The sequence below is a fragment of the Engystomops pustulosus genome, chromosome 5 (assembly GCF_040894005.1).
Source record: "Engystomops pustulosus chromosome 5, aEngPut4.maternal, whole genome shotgun sequence".
Lineage (NCBI taxonomy): Eukaryota > Metazoa > Chordata > Amphibia > Anura > Leptodactylidae > Engystomops > Engystomops pustulosus.
The window spans coordinates 135,098,900-135,118,740 of NC_092415.1; the positions used below are offsets into that span (position 1 = coordinate 135,098,900).

The 19,841-nt window shown below is 42.8% G+C and overlaps 1 protein-coding gene across 2 annotated transcripts in view; it reads right to left on the bottom strand.

Moving 5' to 3' along the window:
• Positions 1-743, bottom strand: part of C5H7orf57 (chromosome 5 C7orf57 homolog) — a 44,560-nt gene extending 43,817 nt beyond the window's left edge. Inside the window, exon 1 of one of the 2 annotated variants that reach the window (XM_072153108.1) lies at positions 587-743. The gene's annotated coding sequence lies outside the window, so the exon portion shown is untranslated. Of the gene's footprint in view, positions 1-332; positions 350-586 lie in introns of those variants that run through there. The other variant, XM_072153110.1, reaches the window with a different exon arrangement.
• Positions 744-19,841: the final 19,098 nt, after the last annotated feature.

A 19,841-nucleotide genomic window follows, 5' to 3' on the forward strand; every position in this document is an offset into this window, starting at 1 on the left:
GAAGCTTCCTGTAGAATGACAGCAAGGAGAGCTCTAGAAAACTGGGGAATCGTATGATTTCCGGTACATTTCAGACAATTTAAAAGGTGCCAAAAAAGCTACTTCTTTGTCCACAGCAGGGCTCACTACCTAAATTCAATGGAGAACATACACACTCTATGAACATGAGGATTTTAACAGATTTGAACCCAGGGCCTGAGCACTAGCTTTATTCTGTGTACACAGAACAGCATTATTATTAGCAGAGGGTGAAGTTAATCTGGGTACTATACACAGGTCATGATGTGTCTCTATAACCTGTAACATGGGACTGTACAGTACTGCACGCACACCTACAGTACTGGACCTGGCTACACTCCATCCACACACATACCTACCTCATACACACCTGCACATACCTACCTTATACACACACATACCTAACCCATACACACCTGCACATACCTACCTTATACACACACATATCTACAGTACTGGACATCGCTACACCCCATCCACACATGTGCACACACCTACATTACTGGACCTGGCTACACCCCATCTACACATGTGCATATACCTACCCCATCCGCACACTTGCACTTACCTACAGTACTGGACCTAGCCGCCGCCTCTGTTGCACGAACTAGCAGCTGATCTCTCTGAAACTCCGTTCAACTGAATACACAAACGTGATCTCCAGAGCAACCGATCCGTCACCATAGTAACCACAAGCCACTGTGGCCGCTAGAGGGTGAAATCTGAAGCTCATGCGTAGTGGTCGGCGGCCATTTTCTTGAAGAGCAGACGGGATTGTAGAAGTAGTTACAAGAAACCATAGCTGTCCTAGGATGAGGTGCACGTGAGCGCTGAAGTGTGTGTATAACAGCGCTTCGAAGGCTAGTCCATAGGAAGTAGATTTCGATTAGAAAAGTATTGCACACAAGTTTCAGTCATGTGTTTAGAAGGACACATTAGTAGGATTTGCCTCATTTCCAGCCTCCACATGCCCCGTTCGCAGACTAGAGCTGAAGCATCCCTAGTCAGGGGTGTAACTAGTAGAGGCTAGATTTCTGCATGGGGCCCACCTAAACCATAAAAAAATATACATACATATACACTGATATACACACACACATTTATACACTCATATATATACAAACATTTATATACACACACAGGGTTGGTTCCAGTAGGCCCCTGGGTGCCGGAGGCTCAGTAGCCCCTTTGCAGTGAACTCACATGGCGGTGTTAAAAATTCAGAAACTTAAACAGCCTTATGTGGGGCCCCCCAGCAGGTCTGAGCCCCGACACTTGCCCAGGTATGCCCAATGCTGGTGCCGGAATTGTACACTCATATAGCTCTACACTCATACACTCACTTTTATATACTTGTACATACATCCATGCATACATTTATGTACTCAATTATACATCTATACACTAATACATACAGTACATAAAATTCATACTGTATGTACACACACAATATGTACACGTACGCACATAGGGAGATATTTATCAGGGCTTTATTGCTAGCACTTGCGATTATTTTCCTCAATCTGCTGCCTTCACCCCAGGGGTATGTGGAGGGGAAAAAAACGCATTCATTTTAAAACAGCATTAGTTTTCAGGGTGATGCTAAACATGGCATTTTGAACCCGGAGTAGTGTACCCTGACGGAGTAGTGTAGGGAGCGTCAGATTCATGAAGACCAGGCACCACAAATCCTGAATCTGGCGAAACCTGCACATTCCACAGGAAAACTGTTGCACTATTTTAAGTAAATGTGCCCCACTATGTACAATTTAAAGACCTCCACCGCCACACTCACACCCATCATGAAGACCAGCTAGAAGAAAAGGTATATTTATTTGTTATGTTTAATATTCAAGCTATAGATACATTACTCTCATCCTTTTCTTGGTATCACAGAGTAACTTAGGACAGCTAATCCAACTAATCTAGTCCTCCATTTTGATTTGAGGTAGATTGTGAGAAAAATTAGCTTTACAGAGGTAACAGTTTGTGAAATATGAAAGCTGAGCTGTGATTGGTTTCCATGGGCAACATAGACAGTTTTTATAAATGAGGCACATTTGACAGATGTTTTATGAGGTAAATTGTATTCAATTTATAGAAACATTTGTTTTCTCATTTAATTATAATGTTACAAGGATGGGAAGGTACAGGAAATAGAGTGTCAAAGCTTTGGTATAGCTAGTAATAGGGACACATAGGATTCCCATTATATTTGCTAGAATCCTGCTATGCTAGGTATTGGGATATACAGGGTATACAGGACAAGACACAAGCAAGGGTCTGTGTGAGCTCTGGTCATGAGCTAATGAGGTATGTACTAGCTGTAGAAAATAAAACTTGCACACGACCTCATTTTCTCATTGTCTGCAGGTAGCCTGAGTAAGTGCAAGGACTATTAAAGTACAGCAGGTGGAAGGAGACCCTGAAATCAGTGATGTAGGGAAGGGCAATGAGACTTATGGGACTTGTGCTATAACTGCCCCTCTCACTGCTGTGCATGCACCTTCTTAGCCCCTCCCACATTTGTTCCTATGTGACACAGCGCAGAGGCTGAACATGTATAAGAATAACAAATAAAAAGGTGATGTATTAAGTAGTGAGTACCTTTTCTGAATATTAACACCTCTTTGAACTTACCTCCTTGTAGAAACCAATCAGATTAGTCTGACAGGACCGATCTCTCATAAACCCATGCTGTCGCTGGGTTATAAGGTTGTGCACAGTGAGATACTCCAGGATAGCATCTCTAACAAACCCCTCAAATATTTTCCCCACCACAGAAGTTAGACTCACGGGTTTGTAGTTTCCAGGATCGCTTTTTGATCCTTTTTTGTATATTGGTACCACATTTGCTATGAGCCAGTCCTGTGGAACATAACCAGTCCTCAGTGAATCTTCAAATATTAAAAATAATGGTCTGTCTATCACGGTACATAGTTCATGCAGAACCCGGGGTTGTATGCCATCTGGCCCCAATGATTTATCTAACTTAGTGGTTGTGAGGCGGCGCCGTACCTCTTCCTTGGTTAAACTATTGACATTCCAAAAAGAATTTACATTATTCCTCATTGTGTCTTCCACCAGGGGATTTTCCTGGGTAAAGACAGTTGAGAAGGCGACATTCAGTAGATTGGCCCTTTCCTCATCTCCTTCCACCATGGCCCCCATGTTATTTCTAAGAGGACCCACACTCTCTATTTTTAGTTTCTTATTAGAGATGAGCGAGCACTAAAATGCTCGGGTACTCGTTATTCGAGACGAACTTTTCCCGATGCTCGAGTGCTCGTCTCGAATAACGAGCCCCATTGAAGTCAATGGGAGACTCGAGCATTTTTCAAGGGGACCAAGGCTCTGCACTGGGAAGCTTGGCCAAACACCTGGAAACCTCAGAAAAGGATGGAAACATCACGGAAATGGACAGGAAACAGCAGGGGCAGCATGCATGGATGCCTCTGAGGCTGCTTAAACGCACCATTATGCCAAAATTATGGGCAACAGCATGGCCATGACAGAGTGACAGAATGAAGCTAGATAGCATCTAAAACATGCAATAATTGACCCTGACACTATAGGGGACGGCATGCAGAGGCAGCGGCAGCAGCGGCAGGCTAGAGAGTGTCTTGGCAACATACCCCAAATGGACTCAGGCTTAAAACCAATGGGTGGCAGAGAGCAACCAAAGGAGGTGAGCAAGAAGCGCTCAAACAATACCGGTAAATGATAAAAGTTTGCCAGTATATTTTGTGGATTACACAGCAGGGTGGCGACAAAGTTAACAAGTTTGATGTGGAAGCCATGAAAACAACCCAAAATTCTGCCTGACACAGCTCGTTTGATAAGGGGACCATGTATGGAGGCAGTGAACTAGTAGTAGATTAAAGGTGCTGCAGTTAAAACTATGTTAGTTGGATCTTGGGATGGAGCTGGCGCTCCGCTGCCAGGCGAGCTTTCGCCAATCCAAGCCCCTGTTTCTAGGCTACTCCCCAAACAGCACTTCTAAGAACCTTTTGTATAAGATCAAGTGTAGTAGCGTTCTTATAAGTTTAGGATATGGCGGGTGAGGGGAATGTAAACAGATGCGCAAGAAGCGCTGAAATAATATTGGTAAATGATAAACGTTTGCCAGTATATTTTGTGGATTACACAGCAGGGTGGCGACAAAGTTAACAAGTTTGTTGTGGAAGCCATGAAAACAACCCAAAATTCTGCCTGACACAGCTCGTTTGATAAGGGGACCATGTATGCCTACAGTTCATGCCAGTCGCTGCACTGGCTGCCAGTCTCCTTTCGAATACAGTTTAAAATAATAACCCTCATCCATAAAGCTCTGTATAATGCTGCACCCCCCTACCTCTCCTCTCTTATCTCAGTCTATCGCCCAACCCGTGCTCTTAGATCCGCCAGTGATCTTAGATTAACCTCTACCCTAGTGCGGACCTCCCACTCGCGTCTCCAAGACTTCTCTAGAGCTGCACCAATTCTATGGAATGCTCTGCCCCGGACTATCAGACTAATACCTAACCTCCAAAGTTTCAAACGTGCTCTTAAAACCCATTTCTTTAGGCAAGCCTATAACACTCATTAACTACATGAAGTTTTAACTCTTCTACTAACCCGTCCTGTGTCGTCCTCCCATCTGTTATCCAGCAACCAACAGGCACCAGACTTCTCTGCAGTCCCATTCACCCTGGACCTGGTATATAAGATGACGGCTGAGTGGTTCAAGCGACAGCAATTCCATTTATTATATTTTGTTCTATTCCCTAAGAAGAATGGCTTGACCATTAAATATTCTTTTACCTCGTGTTACCCCATCATCTTCATAAACCGTAAGCTCTGGCGAGCAGGGACCTCACTCCTGTTGTTCCATACAAATGTTGTGCTCTGTTACATTACATTTGTATTTGTATCCTATGATTTGTAAAGCGCTAAGGAATATGATGGCGCTATATAAATAAAGATTATTATTATTATTATTATGGAGGCAGTGAACTAGTAGTAGATTAAAGGTGCTGCAGTTAAAACTATGTTAGTTGGATCTTGGGATGGAGCTGGCGCTCCGCTTCCAGGCGAGCTTTCGCCAATCCAAGCCCCTGTCTCTAGGCTACTCCCCAAACAGCACTTCTAAGGACCTTTTGTATAAGATCAAGTGTAGTAGCGTTCTTATAAGTTTGGGATATGGCGGGTGAGGGGAATGTAAACAGATGCGCAAGAAGCGCTGAAATAATATCGGTAAATGATAAAAGTTTGCCAGTATATTTTGTGGATTACACAGCAGGGTGGCGACAAAGTTAACAACTTTGATGTGGAATCCATGAAAACAACCCAAATTTCTGCCTGACATACCTCGTTTGATAAGGGGACGATGTATGGAGGCAGCTATATGGACGACTTTTGGAGGTAGCAATGGAGACAACGTGTGGAGGCTGCTATGGAGACAATTTAATTTGGATAGTGCCTGTATGTGGCAGTCCAAAAAAGTTTTCAAACCAGAGGAGCAGGTAGGTGGCCCTCCAGAAAAATGAAATAGATTGAGTGCCTGTATGTGGCAGTCCAAAAAAGTTTTCAAACCAGAGGAGCAGGTAGGTGGCCCTCCAGAAAAATTGAATGCATAAAGTACTATAGCTAGAGCCAGTGGGCCCTGTCAAAAAATAGCCAGTTTCCTCTGCTTTAGTGTACAAAGAGGAGGAGAAGGAGGAAAATGAGGAGGAGGAGTGCATAAATTATTCAGGTTGAGCTTCCTTCACCTGGTGGAGATTGGAAATTATGAGAAATCCAGGCTTTATTCATCTTAATAAGCGTCAGCCTGTCAGCGCTGTCAGTCTACAGGTGATGATGCCAGCAGCTGCACTGAAAACCCGCTCGGACAACACGCTAGCGGCAGGGCAGGCAAGAACCTCCAAGGCGTACAGCGCCAGTTCGTGCCACATGTCCAGCTTTGAAACCCAGTAGTTGTAGGGAGCTGTGTGATCATTTAGGACGATGGTATGGTCAGCTACGTACTCCCTCACCATCTTTCTGTAAAGATCAGCCCTACTCTGCCGAGACTGGGGACAGGTGACAGTGTCTTGCTGGGGTGACATAAAGCTGGCAAAAACCTTGTAAAGCGTACCCTTGCCAGTGCTGGACAAGCTGCCTGCTCGCCTACTCTCCCTCGCTACTTGTCCCGCAGAACTACGCACTCTGCCGCTAGCGCTGTCAGAAGGGAAATAGTGTTTCAGCTTGTGCACCAGGGCCTGCTGGTATTCATGCATTCTCACACTCCTTTCCTCTCCAGGGATGAGAGTGGAAAGATTTTGCTTGTACCGTGGGTCCAGGAGAGTGAATACCCAGTAATCGGTGCTGGAATAAATTCTTTGAACGCGAGGGTCACGGGATAGGCAGCCTAGCATGAAATCTGCCATATGCGCCAGAGTACCAACGCGCAAGAATTCCCTCCCCTCACTGGCCTGATTGTCCATTTCCTCCTCCTCCAACTCCTCCGACTCCTCTTCTTCTGCCCATACACGCTGAACAGTGAAGGACTGAACAATGGTCCCCTCTTGTGTCTCGCCAACATTCTCCTCCTCATCCTCCTCCACCTCCACCTCCTCCGATATGCGCTGAGAAACAGACCTAAGGGTGCTTTGGCTATCAACAAGGGAATCTTCTTCCCCCGTCTCGAGCGCAAAGCTTCCGACTTCATGCTGATCAGAGAGTTTTTCAACAGGCCAAGCAGCGGGATGGTGAGGCTGATGATGGCGGCATCGCCACTGACCATCTGTGTTGACTCCTCAAAGTTACTCAGCACCTGACAGATATCAGACATCCACGTCCACTCCTCATTGTAGACTTGAGGAAGCTGACTGACCTGACTACCAGTTCTGGTGGAAGTTGACATCTGGCAGTCTACAATTGCTCTGCGCTCCTGGTAAACTCTGGATAACATGGTTAATGTTGAATTCCACCTCGTGGGCACGTCGCACAACAGTCGGTGAGTGGGCAGTTGGAGGCGGCGCTGCGCTGCCCTGAGAGTGGCAGCATCTGTGCTGGACTTCCTGAAATGCGCACAGATGCGGCGCACCTTCGTGAGCAAATCAGACAGATTGGGATATGTCTTGAGGAAACGCTGAACTATGAGATTTAACACATGGGCCAGGAATGGCACATGTGTCAGTCTGCCGAGTTGCAGAGCCGCCACCAGGTTACGGCCGTTGTCACACACAACCATGCCTGGCTTCAGGTTCAGCGGTGCCAGCCACAGATCAGTCTGCGCCGTGATGCCCTGTAATAGTTCTTGGGCGGTGTGCCTTTTATCGCCTAGGCTCAGCAGTTTGAGCACCACCTGCTGTCGCTTAGCGACGGCACTGCTGCTGTGCCTAGAGCTAGCGACTGATGGCGCCATGCCCACGGATGGTAGTTCGGTGGAGGAGGGGTGGGAGGAGGAGGAGGCATAGTAGGCCTGAAAGACCTGGACCGAGGTAGGCCCCTCGGCGTCGGCAGTATATGACCAGCCGCAGGGTCAGACTCGGTCCCAGCCTCCACCAAGTTAACCCAATGTGCCGTCAGCGATATATAGTGGCCCTGCCCAGCAGCACTCGTCCACGTGTCCGTGGTCAGGTGGACCTTGTCAGAAACGGCGTTGGTCAGGGCACGGATGATGTTGTCTGACACGTGCTGGTGCAGGGCTGGGACGGCACATCGGGAAAAGAAGTGGCGGCTGGGGACCGAATACCGAGGGGCGGCCACCGCCATGAGGTTGCGAAAGGCCTCGGTCTCTACTAGCCTATAGGGCAGCATCTCCAGGCTAAGCAATCTGGAGATGTGGACATTAAGGGCTTGGGCGTGCGGGTGGGTTGCACTATATTTCCTTTTCCGCTACAGCGTCTGGGGTATGGAGAGCTGAACGCTGGTGGATGCTGTGGAGGATCGTGGAGGCGACGATGGGGTTTTTGTGCCAGGGCAGGGGGCTGACTATCAGCTGACACAGGGGAAGGAGCAGTGGTGTGCACGGCCGGAGGTGAACGGGCTTGGTGCCACTGAGTGGGGTGTTTAGCATTCATATGCCTGCGCATACTGGTGGTAGTTAAGCTAGTAGTGGTGGAACCCCTGCTGATCCTGGTTTGGCAAAGGTTGCACACCACAGTCCGTCGGTCATCCGGTGTTTCCTTAAAGAACCTCCAGACTTCTGAAAATCTAGCCCTCGCCGCGGGAGCCCTCGCCACGGGAGCTTCACTACGTGACACATTTGGCGCTGATGCACCTGCTCTGGCCCTGCCTCTCTGTCTGGCCCCACCACTGCCTCTTCCAACCTGTTCTGGTCGAGGACTCTCCTCCGTCTCAGAAGCACTGTGTTCACCCGGCCTCTCAACCCAGCTCGGGTCTGTCACCTCATCATCCTCCGATCCCTCAGTCTGCTCCCCCCTCGGACTTCCTGCCCTGACAACAACTTCACCACTGTCTGACAACCGTGTCTCCTCATCGTCGGACACCTCTTTACACACTTCTTCCACTACGTCAAGAAGGTCATCATCACCCACAGACTGCGACTGGTGGAAAACCTGGGCATCGGAAAATTGCTCAGCAGCAACCGGACAAGTGGTTTGTGACTGTGGGAAGGGTCCAGAAAACAGTTCCTCAGAGTATGCCGGTTCAAATGCCAAATTTTCCTGGGAGGGGGCAGACTGGGGGAGAGGAGGCTGAGGTGCAGGAGCTGGAGGAGTGCCGATTTCGGTGACATGGGTGGACTGCGTGGAAGACTGACTGGTGGACAAATTGCTCGAAGCATTGTCGGCAATCCACGACATCACCTCAACAGTGCTCTACCACGAGTCCCAGTAACTTCAGACATGAACCTAGGGAGTGTAGCTCTGCGGCGTTCCCCTGCTCCCTCATCAGCAGGTGGTGTCTCACCCCGCCCAGGGCCACGTCCTCTGACCCCTGCATTAGTTGGACGCCCACGTCCCCGCTCTCGTCCTCTACCCCTAGCCCTCGGGTTAAACATTTTGAAAATGAAAGTTATAACTTTAATTTTTTTTTTACTTTTTTTTGTGTTTTTTAGTTTTTAAAACCAAACGATGCTATCCTATTGCTATGGCTATTTTCTAGCCAAGTATGAAAGCACACTGCTATGCCAGATGAGATGACGCTGAGTTATGAAAAAATAAACGTAAAATAAAAAGTAAATGGCAGACTGTGCCTAATTGAAATCAAACCCCTAATAAATTTTCCCACTTCGGTCTTTGCGATGGATATGTGCGTCACTAAGCGCTAAACACAACGGTCGCAAGTCTCACTACAAATTCCTCACAATATGGTAGTAGATGCACTGCAGCAAGGACAGCCACCAGCAGATCAACCAGAAATAAAATATATATAACGCTATTGTAGGCCTAATTAAGCCGTTTGGATTCTCTTATGGCTATTTTCTAGCCAAGTATGAAAGCACACTGCTATGCCAGATGAGATGACGCTGAGTTATGAAAAAATAAACGTAAAATAAAAAGTAAATGGCAGACTGTGCCTAATTGATATCAAACCCCTAATAAATTTTCCCACTTTGGTGTTTGAGGTGGATATGTGTGTCACTAAGAGCTAAACACAACGGTAGCAAGTCCCCCTGCAAATTCCTCACAATATGGTACTAGCTGCAAATAAAAAAAAAAAAAAAAAGTATAACGTTATTGTAGCCCTAAGAAGGGCTGTTGGGTTCTTGCAGAATCACTCCTGCCTAACACTATTCTAATTGAACAGCCTAACGCTTTCCCTGACCAGCAGCAGCTCTCTCCCTAGCGGCATCCAGACACAGAATGATCCGAGCAGCGCAGGCAGGGGCTAGTCTATTCCAGGGTCACCTGATCTGGCCAGCCAACCACTGCTATCGACGTGTAAAGGTACCACGTCATGCTGGGTGGAGTGCAGAGTCTCCTGGCTTGTGATTGGCTCTGTTTCTGGCCGCCAAAAAGCAAAACGGCGGGAGCTGCCATTTTCTCGAGCGGGCGAAGTATTCGTCCGAGCAACGAGCAGTTTCGAGTACGCTAATGCTCGAACGAGCATCAAGCTCGGACGAGTATGTTCGCTCATCTCTATTTCTTATCATTTATATACTTGAAAAATAATTTGGGATTATTTTCTCTCTCCCTGGCAATATTTCTCTTAGTCTCTATTTTTGCGGCCTTTATCTGCTTTTTACAGGCTTTATTTTTCTCTCTATAATCCTGTAATGCCTCATCGCTACCTTCACGTTTTAGCACCTTAAACGCCTTATCTTTCTCGCTTATCGCTTTCCTTACAAGACTAGTTAGCCACATTGGCTCTTTCTTGTTCCTCTTATGCTTTTTCCCATAAGGTATGTGTTTCTCACAGGACTTTTTCAGAATATATGAGAAAAAGTCCCTTTTTTGGGGGGGGGGGCCTTTTGTCTTTGAGAATAATAATAATAATAATAATCTTTATTTATATAGCGCCATCAAATTACGTAGCGCTTTACAAATCAAACATTATCCCAGTCTATAAGGTCTCCCTTTAAGGTCTACTATATAGTAAATACCCTTCCTCTCCCTTCGATTAAAGGCGCTATAGGTGTTCAGACCCAGTTATTTACATTGAGGATTTAAATGGCCTTTGAAAAACCAGACACCCTTTTTCTTATTATGTTTAAAATTCTTGTAATTCGGGAAGTCAAAATTTGAAGTTAAAGTTCTCAGAAAAACTTGAGGTTGAGCATTATGGGTTTTTGTATCAGGCGTTCATATTCCCGGAATACCCCTTTAAGCTCAATTAAGTCTGATTTATTATCTACATAGGAAATTTGCATTCCTCGTAGTCTGTGCAGTGGTTCATGAATTACATTTTTCACTCAATTACGCTATAATTATCTCCATGCATAACCCTAGGTAATTGTTTATTATACCTTGAGTATTGAATTACTTGTAATCGATGGGCTAATCTCTTTCGCTATATTGTTGTACTCTGTTTTACCCAAGGGTACGTTCACAAGCAGTATGCCAGCCGTGCAGCATACCGCCGTGTACTGGAGAGGAGGAGGAGGTGACCTTGCCTCCCTCCATAGGAAACAGCGGTGCACGGCCGCACACTCGCAAAGTGCTCTATCTTTTTGCGGTATATGGCGCGGATCTGTGTGTACTGCCGCCATTGCCGTCTATGGGGACATTGCGTCCCTATGAACGGCCGTGTGAATGTGCCCTAAACTTCTTTGAGGTTAACTCCTTTGCAGTGCGATTGCGGCTTAGTATTTTACTTAAGGTGTAAAGAACTTTAAGGATATAAACCATGTCAACTAAAACAAGTAAAAGAGGGAAAATGACCCTCCAGTACACCAAGCGTATCTTCTGATAAATCACCTAAGAACTCTAGTAGGTAGGATAAGATGAGAAAAGTAGCTTTCACCTAAAAATAGCAAATAAAAGGGTCTCTTGTTTAACCCCTTAAGGACCAAGCCAATTTAGGGCTTCCGGACCAAGCACGATTTTTTAAATCTGCCCTCTGTCGCTCTAAGTGGTTATAACCTTCAAATGCTTCAACATTCCCAGGTAATTTTGAGACTGTTTTCTCGTCACACATTGCACTTCAAATTAGTGGAAATATTTGGATGATATCTTTTGCGTTTAGTTATGAAAAAAATAGAAATTTGTCAAAAATTTTGAAAAATTCTCAATTTTCAAAGTTCTAAATTTCCCAAATGTCTGCTTTATGTTGGCACGGCTTTTTCTGCATCCTCTTGTTTTCCTAGGTTGTTATGGGGCTTTGAATTGTGGGTGCATTTTTTCACATTTTTATGAAAATTGCCAAAACCTATATTAACAGGCTCCTGCTTAGTTTTCAAGTGACTTTGAGAGGCCTAATAATAGTAAAACCACATAAATCACCCCATTATAGAAACTACACCCCTCAATGTATGAGGAACCAACTTTAAGAAGTTTGTTAACCCTTTAGGTGTTTTACAGGGGTAAAAACAAAGTGGAGGTAAAATGTACAATTTGTAACTTTTTTTGACAATACATTAATTTTGGCCCAAAATAAAAAAATCACAATGGATTAAATGACAAAAAAGCTCCACAAAGTTTAATAACCAGTTTCTCTCGAGTGCACTGATACTCCGTATGTTGTGGTAAACTGCTGTACAGGCACACGGCCGGCATAGCATGGACGGAGGCGCCATCCAGAGCAGAGTTGCATTGGCACATTTTACCGGGCTATAAAATGTTTATTTTATTGTAACGTGGACATATGGGGGCTTATTATTTCCAGGATGAGATCCACTTTTGAATCATTTAGGAGGTTTTCAATAGCTAATTGATAAGATTTTATGAAATCTTTCCTGGTGAGAATAAGAAAATCATTCATTCTGCTTTAGGGTTTTTAGTTTTTTCTTTGTAGACCTTTCAATGTACAATAAAAATAATATGTTATCTTTATTATATAGGTCACCACGATTACGGAGATACCCCATTTCTATAGCTTTTTTATGGGTACCTTGTTTTGCACAATATAGAACAAATTTTTTGCTTGTTTTTGCATCACCATGTTCTAAAAGGCATAACATATATTAGAGATGTATTAGAGTGTTTCTCTTATGTTTATCAATGAAGTGTTTCATAGCCCCCGGCATACCACTATTCTTCCTGGCTACATCAGACAAATGCTCGCTGATGTGATCCTTAATCTTTCTCTTAGTGCTTCCGATACTTTGGGTGTTAAATTCTACATACAGGCGGTCCCCTACTTAAGGACACCCGACTTACAGACAACCCATAGTTACAGACAGACCCCTCTGATCTCTGGTGAAGCTCTCTGGATGCTTTACTATGGTCCCAGACTGCAATGATCAGTTGTGATGCGTCTGTAATGAAGCTTTATTGATAATTCTTGGTCCCATTACAGCAAAAAATGTTTAAACTCCAATTGTCACTGGGGCCAAATTTTTTTTTGCTTGGATCTACAATTATAAAATATACAGTTTCGACTTACATACAAATTCAACTTAAGAACAAACCTACAGACCCTATCTTGTACGTAACCCGGGGACTGCCTGTATTCAGTGAGATAAATCACATGGTCTGTATCACAGTTGAGAAACCATTTTATTTTATAAACTTTGTTATTCTCGGTAGTAATTTCTGACAGTTTTTTGGTATATTTACACCTGCTACCTGCACAAGGAAAAAACCTTTTTTGGGGATAATCAAATTTTATTTGTCTTAGACTCGTGATATGTGCTGGGTGACAGGATATTGCTTAAAGTTTGTCCTCTCTGGGAAAATGTTAATTCCATTAAGAATGTTACATAGAGTGGGATCAGAATTTAGGATGGGTACACAATGGAACATTCTTCGTTAGAGTTAGCACTACATCTATTGGAGAAAACAATCCCTTTGCTATGATTTGTTGCCCTTCTTTTTATATGAGTTATTATCTACAGAGGACAGAATACCCTTTGATGTTAAATGTTTAGTAATGCTATCTGCCTATTTAACATCCACTTGTAATATCCCCTATCACATAAATCCTGTTACAGTATATTGTTTTGTTGGAAGAAAGTACTATCCTTGGAACAATTACATCTTAATATATGTATTTTCCCTACTGGTATAGCTTTAACCGTGTGTTAGGGATGACAGCTCGTAGCCTCTAATATAGCATTGACAGATTGAGGCTTCTTATAGGATCAACACAGAATCGCCCTCTAATGTCAAATCAAGAAAAGAAATTGATTTAACTGATGCATCTCCTGTAAATTTAAGATTAAGTGAGTTGTCTCAAAATCTACTTATCCTTTCCATGGGTCCAAATCTGCCAGGGATGACATGCTCATAATTTGGCAGGGACCTATGGAGAGGATTAGTAATTTTTGAGATTATATTAACTTTTTAAAGGTGGAAAGCGCAATGAACTAAAAAAAAAAAACACTGTGACGTGAGGGGGTAATTCATAACTTTGTTTTTTTTCTACACAGGGGAATAGAAATAAAATGTTTAGGGTAAAGACTGGGACTGTTGGGTCTAAAGGAAGAGTTCATAAAAATGATAATTACATTTTTCCTGACAAATGAGGGTTCAACTAGTATTGCATTGATATGGGAAACAGCTAAGGGTTATATATCGGGGGGGGTATGTAAGGTGGCAACTATTAAATATAAAGGAGCTGATGGACAAAGTCAAATAAAAAGGAAGAATTTTAAAATCAACTCACCTGATCAAAATAGGTTGGAATGGTTGAATCTTCAACATGTATATTTAGATTCGGTATATCTCCAAGATGGACAAACATTATCATTTCAAATATGGAATTACTGTTTAGAGGCAAATACAAAGGGTAGAACCCTGGCAAACTTAATTAACAGCCAAAGGAGGGAAATATAATTTTTGGTATTCAACTGGAAGATGGTAAAATTATACATGATGTTGAAGGTATTATGAAATGTTTTGTGCAATAATTTAAAAAACTATATAGCTCTTAAATTCAAATAAGTAATGCGGACAATGAGGATGACTTGTATCATACTTTACTTCCCAGATTAACTCTTCAAGAAAGGGATTTGTTGCAGGCCCTTACACAGCATACTGAAGTGGAGGAGATATTGAGGATGACAGCTAGGGATAAGGCTCCCGGGTTGGATTGCATTCCGTTTGAGATATATGAGCAATATAAAGAGATTATGATCGTACAATTACTTAAAGGAAACCTACCACTTTGCAATAGGGCTTCTAAGCAACAAATACCGTGCACCAGCTTAAGGTGAGCTGGTGCCGGAGCATATCCTCGTTATGTTCTTAATCCATTGTAAAGCATTTAAACACTTAAGTAATCTTTATATACAAAGCAGCTCAGGCGCACCATGCGCGCGACCGGGTGTGAGCCTGAATAGGAAGTGGTCGTGCGCCGAGCGAGTGCGCTGGTGCACGGTATTTGCTGCGTAGAAGCCCTATTGCAAAGTGGTAGGTTTCCTTTAAAGGACACCTGTCATCAGGTCTGTGTAACTTGTCCTGTCACTACTACCTGTTGGAGCAGCTCACAAGGATCCCATCCCAGCCTTTATCTAGTTATTTCATACATTATTCATTGTAAAATCATCTATTTTTTATCATGTAAATGAGGCTGGTCACATGGTCAGAGGCAGTGATGTTACCCCTGTTCCCCCTCCCCTCTCCTCCCCCTGCTCATGTCTGTGTGTAATGTATAGTAAAGCATTGCTAGTGTGTGTTGCATCTGCTGACATGCTGCATCCTCCTAATATACAGGTGAGAGACACAGACATCAGCTACACATGAATCTGACATGTTCTGCTGTGACATGGCTGCCTGGAGCTGCTGTATCTCTCCTAAACACAAACACATGCACACAGGCTGCAGGGGGTGTGGCCACCAGCACCAGGAAGCACATCATTATACAGCCTCACATCATTATACAGGCTGTCAGTCATGCACTGGGGGTGTGGCTGTGCCTCCCACTCATAAATAGAGTGGACAGCTTGAATATGCTAATGCTTCATTGGACATTTCACAGGTCATTTGCATACAGCTTTAGGACCTCATTGCTTAGGTTTACAGGCATGTAGAGGGACAATAAAGTGATAGAGGCAATGCTCTCTAATGGCAGTTTATGAAAATATATTTAGTTTAGGGGGGTTATTTTGCATGACGGGTTCTCTTTAAGGTATGGAATAATCCTTTTGAATTAGGAAAACTCCTATTATCGATGGCAGATTCTCTATATTCCAAAGCCTGATCAAGATGTCATGCAAGTCCTATAGTTCAAGATCCTAAATTTATACGTTAAATGAAATACTAGCTAAGATCTTGCCTGAAATGCTTAAAGGAGTATTCTCGTCTGGGCATTCACATTCAGTATCATTAATCTGCCATACATAAACATTTCTTCAATTGGATGTTATTAAAAAAAATGATCCTGTGTGAAGATACTTTCTCATAAATGTAGTTGTTGTCCCTTAGAAACGAGATAGCTTCCTCGGATACGACCATGTCACACTCTGGCAGCGGTGGCCAGACATGCGCTATAGAGTCCTATAGAGTCCGGACCACCAAGATTCAGCAATCATTACCACTGGACGGCTGTATCTCCCGGACATTTTATATACAATAACCTTTTGTTTATTTGTGCAATCTCTCCAGCAGAGGTGGCCGTATCCGAGAAAGCTATCTCGTTTCTAAGGGACAACATGACTACATTTATGGAAAATTATCTTCACACAGGAACATTTTTTCTAATTACATCTAATTGAAGAAATGTTTATTAATGGCAGATTAATGAAACTGAATGTGAATGCCCAGACGAGAATACTCCTTTAAGAAATATATATGCGTACACTTTTACACCATGACCAAAATGGATTTTTGCCTGGGTGTTCTATGACTGCTAATATTATGAGACTAGCCCCTGGTGTTGTCCGCTCTTAGCTATAACAAAGTTAATCAAATCTCATAACTCATATTAACCCCTTAGGGACGTGGCCTTTTTTGGTTTTTGCATTTTCACTCCCGACCTTCAAAAATCTATAACTATTTTATTTTTCCATGTAAAGAGCTGTGTTTTGGCTTGTTTTCTGCATAACAAATTGCACTTTATAGTGACGGTATTTATTATTCCATGCCGTGAACTGGGAAGTGGAAAAAAAAATCTGAATGCAGTGAAAATTATGAAAAAACGCATTTGCTCCATATTCTTGTGGGCTTCAATTTTACAGCTTTCACTGAGCTCCCCAAATGACATGTCTACTTTATTCGTTGGGTCAGTAGGATCACTAGGATACCATATTTGTATAGGTTTTATAATGTTTTATACATTTACAAAAATTAAAACCACCTGTACAAAAAAAAAAAATCTTCATTTTGCCATGTTCCCAGCTGTGGGTGGTGTCATATTTTGCGACTTTTAATAAAAATTTTAATGCTATTTTGACCACTGTATGGCCTTTTAATCACTTTTTATAGAATATTTTTCAAAATGGCGAAAGTCTTTTTTGGGTGCTATTTTCCGTTATGGCCTTAAACGCTGGGAAAAATCGTTATTATATTTTGATATATTGGACATTTGGGACGCAATTATACCAAACATGTTTATGATGGAATACCCATTTGGACAGAGGACAAAAAAGGTAGGCAGTTTTCCATGTGGCAAATGCATATCATGTCAAAACATGCAACGTGCCCACTCTTTTGATGCGGCAGATGAAAACAGAACATATAAGACCAGGGATTATATTTCATGTAATTCCACTGGGGTTGTGTATTATGCGACATGTGAATGCCCAAAAACATACGTGGGACTCCACCTCGAGAGATCTAGGTACAAGAGTGAGGGAACGCATAAGGGATATCATGAAGGCCAAAAATGCACCCAATATAAGAGAACTAAAACCAGTACCACCATGGATGCAACGTATAGAAGTAGTACACTGTGGAGTTAGAGGGGGGAACTTGAAGAGGATTTTAGCCCAAAAAGAATGTAGGTGGATTTTGCAACTGGGCACTATGTCCCCAATGGGCCTTAATGAAGCCCTTAGCTTTGACCCATTTTTATGAGTTTAATTAATGGTTAATTCATAAGTAATAAGACTAAGTATTGTCTGTATCCTTTCTTTGGGCTTTTAATTTATTTTGTATTAATTCTTTCTTCTGTTGAGTAGTAAGATTACATGTTGGGAGGAGCCGGTTCCTGCAATAGAAAAAACATTGTCGAAGGAAGAACGAAAAATAGAAGATGTGGATATACTGTAGAACGAGATCAGTTGAATGAGATATACGAAGCCGCTAAAAAAAAGTTCTATTGCGTTTAGGATACTATTGATTGTTTGAGGAAGTTATATATATTTTTAAGATTTAGGTTTATTGTGAGTATCATAGTAGTATCATAGTATATAAGGCTGGAAGGAGACGCAAGTCCATCAAGTCCAACCTTTAAGAATTAAATAAATGTTTTATCCCCATAACCTGTGATATTTTTTTTCTCCAGAAAGGCATCCAGGCCTCTCTTGAACATGTACATAGAGTCCGCCATAACAACCTCCTGTGGCAGAGAGTTCCATAGTCTCACTGCTCTTACAGTAAAGAACCTTTGTTTATGTTGATGGTAAAATCGCCTCTCCTCTAGGCGTAGAGGATGCCCCCTTGTCCTGGTCACAGGCCGAGGTATAAAAAGATCTTTGGAGAGATCCTTGTACTGTCCGTTCAGGTATTTGTACATTGTAATGAGGTCTCCCCTCAGCCGTCTTTTTTCTAAACTGAATAATCCCAAATTTTGTAATCTGTCATTGTATTCTAGTTCCCCCATTCCCCTAATAATCCTGGTTGCTCTCCTCTGCACCCGTTCCAGCTCTACTATATCCTTTTTATACACTGGTGCCCAAAACTGTACACAATATTCCATGTGTGGTCTGACCAGGGATTTGTATAAGGGCAAAACTATGTCTTTATCATGAGAATCTATTCCTCTCTTGATACATCCCATTATTTTATTTGCTTTAGCAGCAGCCGCCTGGCTCTGGTCAATAAAATTAAGTTTACCATCCACCAATACCCCCAAGTCCTTTTCATCTTTAGTTTTACTAAGTAATTGACCGTTTAGAACATAATTATACTTTTTGTTTCCATGGCCCAAGTGCATAACTTTACATTTATCTACATTAAACCTCATCAACCATTTCTCTGCCCATCCCTCAAGCTTCCACAAATCCCTCTGTAATGCTAAACTATCAACCTCAGTATTTATTACTTTACACAGCTTAGTATCATCTGCAAATATTGAAACTTGACTGTGTAAACCCACTACAAGGTCATTAATAAAAATATTAAAAAGAAGTGGCCCCAATACTGACCCCTATGGCACTCCACTGGTAATATCAACCCAATCTGAGAATGTGCCATTAATGACCACCCTCTGTTTTCTATCACTAAGCCAATTACTTACCCAAATACACAGATTTTCTCCTATTCCCAGCAGTCTCATTTTATATACCAACCTTTTATGTGGCACGGTGTCAAATGCCTTTGAAAAGTCCAAATATACAACATCTACAGCGTCCCCCAGATCCAGTCTTGAACTTACCTCCTCGTAGAAACCAATCAGATAAGTCTGACAGGACCGATCTCTCATAAACCCATGCTGACGCTGGGTTATAAGGTTGTGCACAGTGAGATACACCAGGATAGCATCTCTAATAAACTCCTCAAATATTTTCCCCACCACAGCAGTTAGACTCACGGGTCTGTAGTTTCCAGGATCACTATTTGATACTTTTTTGTATATTGGTACCACATTTGCTATGCGCCAGTCCTGTGAAACATAACAAGTCCTCAGTGAATCTTCAAATATTAAAAATAACGGTTTGTCTATCACCATACATAATTCATGCAGAACCCGGGGGTGTATGCCATCTGGCCCAGGTGATTTATCTATCTTAGTGGTTGCGAGGCGGCACCGTACCTCTTCCTGGGTTAAACTGTTGACATTATAAAAAGAATTTACATTATTCCTCATTGTGTCTTCCACCAGGGGATTTTCCTGGGTAAAGACAGTTGAGAAGGCGACATTCAGTAGATTGGCCCTTTCCTCATTTCCACCATGACCCCCATGTTATTTCTAAGGGGACCCACACTCTCTGTTTTTAGTTTCTTATAATTTATATACTTGAAAAATAATTTGGGATTATTTTTGCTCTCCCTGGCAATATTTCTCAGTCTCTATTTTTGCGGCCTTTATCTGCTTTTTACAGGATTTATTTTTCTCTCTATAATCCTGTAATGCCTCATCGCTACCTTCACGTTTTAGCACCTTAAACGCTTTAATCTTTCTCGCTTATTGCT